An 8906-nucleotide genomic window follows, 5' to 3' on the forward strand; every position below is an offset into this window, starting at 1 on the left:
AAAGTTACTGTGTGATCAGAAAGTTTACTTCTAGATTTTTCAGTAAAAATCTAATCTTTATACGAAACAGCAGCAAAACATTGTCCTTTTGTTTCTACCAATAATGTACATGCTTACATCAACAGTGCCACCTGTCATATGACACTCCCCTAGAGAGAGAGAGAGAGAGAGAGAGAGTGGGTGTGCTCTATAGGTCAAGTAGTTTTCACATTTTTGAATGTGTGTAAAGCAGACTCCTCCCATCTCCTCTGAGTGCAGTTATCACTCCATCTTTCCTCACACCCTCTCCATCCTGCTGTTCAGAGAGAGGCCATCTGCACGGTGTGTGTGTGTGTGTGTGTGTGTGTGTTTTATGTGCAGTATGTTAGCAATGCACTATAACGCCACTCCATCAGCTGCTCTTTATCACTTCAGCGCAGTGCACACTAACCTGTTTGGTTTGTAAACAAATAACACACTGTATATTTGACAGTAATGTATTTATCTTAATAATGCTATTTTTTCTCTATGATCTTATTCCTGTGTCCGAGTCCAGAGGGTGTACACATGTAGTATTTTTAATTAGGACTGTTAGAAATAGTCATGTTTGACACAGGTAATATCCACAGTGATTATCCAGCAACAAGAAGGCAAATGTTGAAACCAGAAAACACAGTAACAAAGAACAAAAAAAGATTTTCACTTGGAGTTCATAGGAGTTCACAATGACATGTTCATGTGTGGGTGACCAGTAGGTAAAGTCAACAAACAACTACACGACTAACAGTAACAGTACTAGACTTGCACCCAGGTGGGTTTTTAGGAAGTTAGTTAATAAAAGTGGTCCTTTAAAAAAAATATTACCACTTGATTTAGTGCAACACGCCAATCCAGGCTCAGTGAGTTCTATCACCAAAGTTCTCGTTCTCTCTCTCTCTCTCTCTCTCTCTCTCTCTCTCTCTCTCTCTCTCTCTCTCTCTTTAACTAACTGGAACTTTTAACTTAAACATTAGACAAGTAGTGCTGTGCTTGATCATTTTGGATTTGTCTTTAAGTTTAGGAGCAGCGCACTGAAAAGTGGAAAAGAGGAGAATAAGAAACCCTGAGCCGCTATCAAAATTTACTGGAAATTATAGAATTATACTTAGGCCTACTGCTGAATATGCAATGATTTTTTACTAGGTGTTGTCATGGTTATGCCGAAATCGGTGCTTGACTAAATTACCCATCAGCCATCGCACATCACATGACCTTGCCACATGTTTCACTGAGCACTCACACCTGTTCTGTAGTACCCCTAATAAGCACCTCTACTTAACTCCTGGTTTCTGTATGTTTCGTTGTCAAGCTTTTGTCACTGTTGTGCATATGTCATTGTATGTGCGACAGCCTTGCTCATAATCTGCCTGTTTTTGCTTTATATCCAGTGTTTACGTTTATGGTTCTTTTTTCAGTTTTGGGTGTTTGTGTTACACTTTTTCAATAAAATCTGCACTTGTATCCGCTGCCTCTATAAATCCCTGACAAGTGTACTGTGTTCATATCATTTTACTAATTAATGTTTTTTTTATTTCAAATTCTGTGTTATGCTGCTATTCCTAGATACATTATAAAATGTTACTTTTTAGTGGTGGGGGAGGAGAAATTGTAAGCAATGTGTGAGGAAGCAGAAATGCAAAAAGCAAACGCTAGCTGGCTGGCTCTCCTGTCCATCCTGCTCTCCAATGTATGCTCCCTGGACAATAAATTGGGCAACATATGACTGCAACTGATTACGCGGTGTGACTTTAGAGACTGTTGCATCTTTGGTTTCACAGAGACGTGGCTCAGCGGCAGAGTTCTGGACACCGCCATTCATGGGCTTGCCTCGTTTCATGCTGACAGAAATGCAACTCTGTGTGATAAGACTCATGGGGTGGCTTGTATGTTTACATCCACATGGAATTGTTGCTAGTTTCTAGTTAGTGCTCATCACTGGTGGAGTTTGTAACTGTCAGATTGTAACAGTTACTGTATCCTGTTACAGGGGTGAAATTTATCATCCTGGCCATTAGGGGGTGATAGAGAGAGGAAATGGTTTAAGACGGTTCCTGTGATAAGGAAGAAAAGAGAGCATGGTGATGGAGTTTGTTTGGTGAGGTGAAAGAAGGCTGGACAGCACTTTTTGTTTGGGAAATTAAGTGAATTTTATTTCAAATGCTTAACTGAAATTCAAATGCACATTTGATGTATCTTTGGTGATTGTTAGTTTATATTGTTTAGAAGTTCACAGAGGACTCTGTTAGGGGCTCTAAATGGAATGTGCCAATGGAGTGTTTGTGCCAATACCTACTACAATGGTTGGAATTACCACCATTGTTGGAACTTGGGGGTCAGTGTCTTGCCCAAGGACACTTTGGTATGTGGAGCTGGAATCAAACCACCAACCCTACAATTAGTGGACAACCTGCTCTACCACCCAAGCCACAGTCACCCTAGGCGCTCTAGACCCTCAGAACTATTTTATAAATAGTTTTTATAGAACTATAACTCAGAACTATGAACTATTATATAAACTATTTTAGGAAATAATATTTAAAAAGTCATCAGTTCAGAATTTTTTAGCAATTAATAATTTGACAATCAACCTCTAAATAAAATGTTTCTGAGGAAATAAATCCTTCAAATCTGCCTATTCATTTTGTGTTGGAATGTGAAGGGTTAAATGAAAGAAGCTATTTTTCCTCCCTATTAGCGTTTTTCCACCTTTGCCTGTTGCTGGGTTAAAATGGTACACTTTCAGCTCTGTGATTGGTGATCCTGCTATAAAATGACAGCCGGCCAATCAATAGTAATTCAACGAGAGACTAATTTCAAATGACGGTAAAATTGACCAATCAAACTTTCCGTCTAAATGGGCAGGGATCGTTATCACTAACTTTATGGCAAGTTCTGCCCACTGTGGGAAACACTCAATTCAATTCAATTCAATTTTATTTTATTTGTATAGCGATTTTTACAATGGACATTGTCTCAAAGCAGCTTTGTAGAAACATATAAACAAAGGCTACAGATTTTAAATGTGTGAATTTATCCCTAATGAGCAAGCTGGTGGCAACAGTGGCAAGGAAAAACTCCCTAAGACATGAGGAAGAAACCTTGAGAGGAACAGACTGAAAAGGGAACATATCCCCATCTGGGTGACACTGGATATATATATGACATATGTATGTATATGTGTGTGTGTGTGTGTGTGTGTATATATATATATATATATATATATATATATACACACACATAATGTATGTATATAAAATCTTTCCTAAATGTAGTAGTTTAAAATGAAAGGGGGTTTAAAACTCTCTCTCTCTCTCTCCTGGTTATTTCTTTTCATCATGTTGAGTTTTTTGTATGATTTAAATTATTTATTTTTATGAAGCAGGAAGGAAAAACAGAAGAATGAGGGATGACAGAATGAGAGCAGGATGTAGAGGCCCGTTTTGCTTTTAATATGTACCTTCAAATGATCTCTGTATGTATGTGTGTGTGTGTGTGTCCTTTCTCAATATCAATCTGTCCATAAGAGTGTTTTATTCCCTAACTGGTTAAATCAGTTTGGTGTCCTGTGGTTCAATGGCTTCAGCAGTGTTCTGTTGTTTTATTCATGATTGCCTATTGAATGTACATTTCTGATTTAAAGAATATTAGTTATATTAATTACTGGGTTGGTTCTTCCTAAATTAAATTTTAGTATAGTCAGTCCATACAAGATTTCGCACAGTTTTTTTCTGATTGTTGCACGATTGTTGCTGTAACTTTTTTTCAATGCAATTTGTGGCTTTTTGTGTGCTTTTTTTGCGGAAAACTACTTGAATTGGCGAAATAGTAATTACACAAAATAGTTTTGCACAATCTTTTGTAGTGAAGTTTGTTGGTAAATGTGAGTTTTTAGCTGTACTCTTTCAATTCACGTGAATTGAAGAGGGCTTTGGCTGAATGTGTGTTTTGATTATGTCACGTGATGCGTCTTGGCCCAAATCTGCTGAAAATCTGCAGTAATTTTGAAAAATTGCAGCTCCTCCGCATATTGCAGAGTTTGCGTTAATTTCTACGATCACAAAATCGCAAAATCCTGGCGGGACTGTATAGCCTTTTAACAATTGAAAATAGGTGCAGTGTAAAATGCCTGTAAAACTAATTGGGAACAACACAATTAGTTGAACAAGGAGAACTGGGGGAACTAGTGGTGCTCAGCTCAGGGCCACAAGACAAACATAAGATACACACAGGCAAATAAAGTTCATCACTGTAATTATGTGTTTACTGTATTTAACCTGAAGCTTGAAGTGTTTAAGGCTGTGTGTGTGTGTGTGTGTGTGTGCATGCGTGCGCAGGCCATGTGAATAATAATAAAGAGACTTTGAGCGAGTGAACTTCCTGCTTGGTGGATCATTCTGAGCGATGGTTTAATGAATACATGTGTAAGTGATGATTACAGTTTGTTGTGTTTATATGCATTGTGTTTGTTGACGGTGTTTATTGCATTTATGTTTGTGTTTGTCGGTGTTTTGTCACTAAAGTGAGGTATTAAAATTATTTTTTAACACAGCAGTGAAAATGGGCTCGAGGAAACTGGATGATTAGCACAGCACCATCGACACACAGAATAGATCTGAATAGAGATGAATTTATTATTTCTGTAATATTCATTTATTCCATTGTAACCATCCTGAAAAATCCTGTTAAGTCCAAATAATAAAATGATTCAAATGCTCATTCTCGTTCTTACTTTTTAATTGTAATCAATTGTAATCATCTTTAATTTTCGATCCTTTCTTTTTATTCCTTCATTTCTTTCTCTCTTATTCTTCTTTTATTCTTTCTCTTAGCTCAGACTGTATTAAGTCTGAAGTCCTTGTATGTTTACAGTTAGATGCAATAAACTCTGTAGTGACCTTTCAGTTCCTGCGTGTGTTAAATTGAAATGCAGAATAAATGCATCATTAATCAAACACACAATTACCACATCAGTCATAACAGGATGGAGGGATGGGAGGCAAGGAGATAGCAATAACCTTAAATAAAGCAGATGGAGAAAGAGATGGCAAGATAAATAAGTGCATGATGAGAGAGAAGAGAAACAGATAAACAGCACCATGAGAGAAACTCAGAGAAAAGAAGGACCAGTTAAGCCTAGCACACACTACACGATTTTACCCCTAATTTCCCAGTTACATATAAATGTTAGTGACTGCAACACAACTGACCACAACCATTACAGTGGTCAGCAAGTCTGAGATTTTGAAAGTTAACAGTAATGTTATGGAGGAAAAAAGAGACATACACCCTGCCCAAACACAGGAGGCACATACACACACTACAGTTGCAGTCAAAATTATTCAACCCCTATTGCAAATCAGGTTTAGTTTCAAAATTTACAGACTGTTAGCTGTTTGCAATGAACAAATCAAACAAAAGCAATTGAAATAGTTCAACACAACGAAAAAACTTGTTGTGGCTTGGGATGGTTGCCACTCGGCTAGAAAATCAACTGCTAGATGCAGCGTGGGACATTTTGGCACTTCTTTCAGGAAAATGAGAAAATGCAGCGCTGTCAATCGCGGTTGGTCAAACTTGGAAGCCAGCGCACTGACTTGAGTAGGATCATGACTCGCAGCATTCCAGAGATTATGAGTGGTCTGCTGGAAACTCAGCTGCCAGAGTGGCCACCTAACTTCTAACAAAATCTTGCAATCTGATTTTGACCTTTATTGGAAACATGCAGGCTGTTGTGTGAGAAAATGAACCTCAGGCACATCAACCTCCCGTAGCCCGATAAGTTTTGTTTTTTTTTTGACAGAAAACCATATGCTGGATGAAGAGGCACACCTTTTGCCTGCTGTAGTGAAAAGCAGCCTCATTTCACTTTGCACAGGTTTGATCCAGGGACGTTGAGACCAACCTCACCCCTGAAAAGGGGCTACTACAGCCAGATTCAGAGTGGCAGCTTTGCTAGTTTATTAGAGTTAACGATCAGACCAGGCTAGGATGTTGACAGTCAGAGCATCTGGCAACCTGAAGTGTCACTGAGGAAGCAGCACCCTTCGAGCTAACGCTATTATTTTTTTTTACAAACATTCGCGACTAGCTTGCGACTAGCTTGTAGCCCGTAGCCCGCTAGCATCACCTACCGCTAGCCTTGTTTACGTTTGACATTTCTCATTTACCGCTGTTCTATTTAAAAAACAAATATGTCTGCTGTCTCTCCGGTTTTGAGTGCAGATGAGGACTCGCTCGAGCTTCACATGGTGCGGCTGGAACTGGAGGATGTGGAGAAGCAGATCCGCGGCCTACTCGACAAGCAGGCCCAGCTGCTGGAGCGACAAACTGCGCTGGAAACATCTTGTGCCTCTGCCCACATATCCAAGGTAAGCACACAGCGTGGTATTTCCACTCCCAGCCCCTCTACGCCATGTGTTTCTCTGTGCAGGGACCGTGCACCTAGGACTTTCCCAGCCGTGGTCTCCGTCACGCCGGCGCCAACACACCTCGGGCCTTGGGTGAACCAGCGGCGGAAGGCGCGGGCTGGACCCTCTCCACCTCCGGTGTTCGAGATTCCAACCAGGAACCGCTTCGCCCCTCTCCGTCAGACCAGACCCAACGCTGTGATCGTCGGGGACTCCATTGTGCGGAACGTCCGTGTAGCCTCATCTAAAGGTAAGGTGCGCACACACTGTTTTTCTGGTGCTTGTGTCCTTGATGTCGCTGCGCAGGTATCCGGGATCCTGAAGAAGGACGAGCGCATTGGAGCGGTTGTGCTGCACGCGGGGACGAACGACACCAGGCTGCGGCAGACGGAGGTTCTGAAGAGGGACTTCTCCAGCCTGATAGAGACGGTACGAGGCAGATCACCCACCGCGAAGATCATCGTCTCTGGACCTCTTCCCACATACAGACGTGGAGCAGAAAAGTTCAGTAGACTTCTAGCATTAAATGATTGGTTAGTCTCTTGGTGTAATGAGCAGAATCTGGTGTTTGTCAATAACTGGAATCTGTTCTGGGAGCGACCTAGGTTGTTTCGTCCTGATGGCCTGCACCCCAGCAGCCTTGGAGCGGAACTGCTGTCAGACAACATCTCCAAGGCGATACACTCAAAGTGACTGCCTACCGTAAGTACATCTTCCAATAATAACAACATTCAGTATTATCAATGTTCAATTAAAAATCTGGCACCGGTAATACATACTATAGAGACTGTGTCTGTTCCCCGAGCTATACAAATATATAGAAAATCTCGGAAAGTCTATCTTCGTAACCTAATTAACATAAAATTAAATCATATTGAATGCACAGCCAGCACTTTTGATCTGAGGCTAGGACTATTAAACATTAGATCTCTTTTGCGTCTAAGGCTCTTATTGTTAACGACATCATTACTGATCAGGAATGTAATTTAATGTGTTTAACAGAAACTTGGATTAAACCAAACGAGTACATAGCATTAAATGAAGCCAGTCCTCCTGGATACAGTTATGTACATCAGCCTCGTTCAACTGGTAGAGGAGGAGGTGTTGGTCTCATCCATAGTAAAAATCTAGTCGTCACACAAAAACCTAAGCATGAATTTAATTCTTTTGAAATTCTTTATACCAGTATAAGTTATGTAGCCACAAAAAATAAGTCAATTCCTCTAATTATTATTTACAGACCCCCAGGGCCATATACTGAATTTCTTAGTGAATTTGCAGACTTTGTCTCAAACCTGGTTGTGTCTGTAGATAAAGCATTAATCGTCGGAGACTTTAATATTCATTTTGATAACCTGGAAGACCCTCTAAGATTAGCGGTTGTGTCCATCTTAGATGCAGTAGGGATTAATCAGAACGTAATCGGGCCTACTCATAATGGTGGTCACACTCTTGACCTCATACTAACATACGGACTAAGTATAGAAAATATTATAATTTTTCCTCAGTCTGAAGTTGTCTCAGACCATTATCTTATCTCGTTCATAATACATATTGACCATAATATTTCCACCTCGCCTCGCTACCGCGTAAAACGTACCTACACATCAGCTACTGCACCGAGCTTCATAAATAACCTCGCAGAAACATCAATTAGATTTGGATCACCGTCAGATCCCATAGAACTCGATCAGGCGACTGAAAGCTTGGAGTCAACACTCCGCTACACGCTAGATAGAGTGGCTCCACTCAAAAGAAAAATAATTAGACAAAAAAAATTTGCACCCTGGTATAACGATCAAACGCGAACCTTAACACAGACAACTCGACAATTAGAACGTGAATGGCGTCAAACCAAACTGGTGATATTTCAAACGGCATGGAAGGAGAGCCTACTGAAATATAGGAAATCTCTTGGCGATGCTAGAAAAATCTATTTCTCCACCTTAATAGGAGACAACAAAAACAATTCTAGATTCCTCTTCGACACAGTAGCAAAATTAACTAGGAATAAAACCACTACAGAGAGAAACACTCAATCATTACATAGCAGTGAAGATTTCATGAAATTTTTCATTGATAAGGTTGAAAATATTAGACGTGATATACAGGCCATTAAATTAAAACCGGACAGTACTGTAACAAACCCATTACATGACAATGTAGCAATATCAGATCAATGTTTAGAGTGTTTTGCTCCGCTTAGAGAGACCGAACTAGCTACATTAATCTCTTCAGCCAATTCATCAACTTGCATACTAGATCCCGTACCTACATGTTTGTTTAAACAGATTTGTCCAGGAGTAATTGAACCACTTTTAAATATAATCAATTCTTCCCTAAGCACTGGCTATGTACCTAAATCACTTAAGTTAGCAGTTATTAAACCCTTGATTAAAAAACCTGATCTTGACCCGTCTCAGTTGTCCAGCTATAGACCAATATCAAATCTCCCCTTCATGTCTAAGATTTTAGAAAAGG

Source organism: Ictalurus furcatus, chromosome 9, assembly GCF_023375685.1.
Source record: "Ictalurus furcatus strain D&B chromosome 9, Billie_1.0, whole genome shotgun sequence".
In the NCBI taxonomy this organism is placed as follows: domain Eukaryota; kingdom Metazoa; phylum Chordata; class Actinopteri; order Siluriformes; family Ictaluridae; genus Ictalurus; species Ictalurus furcatus.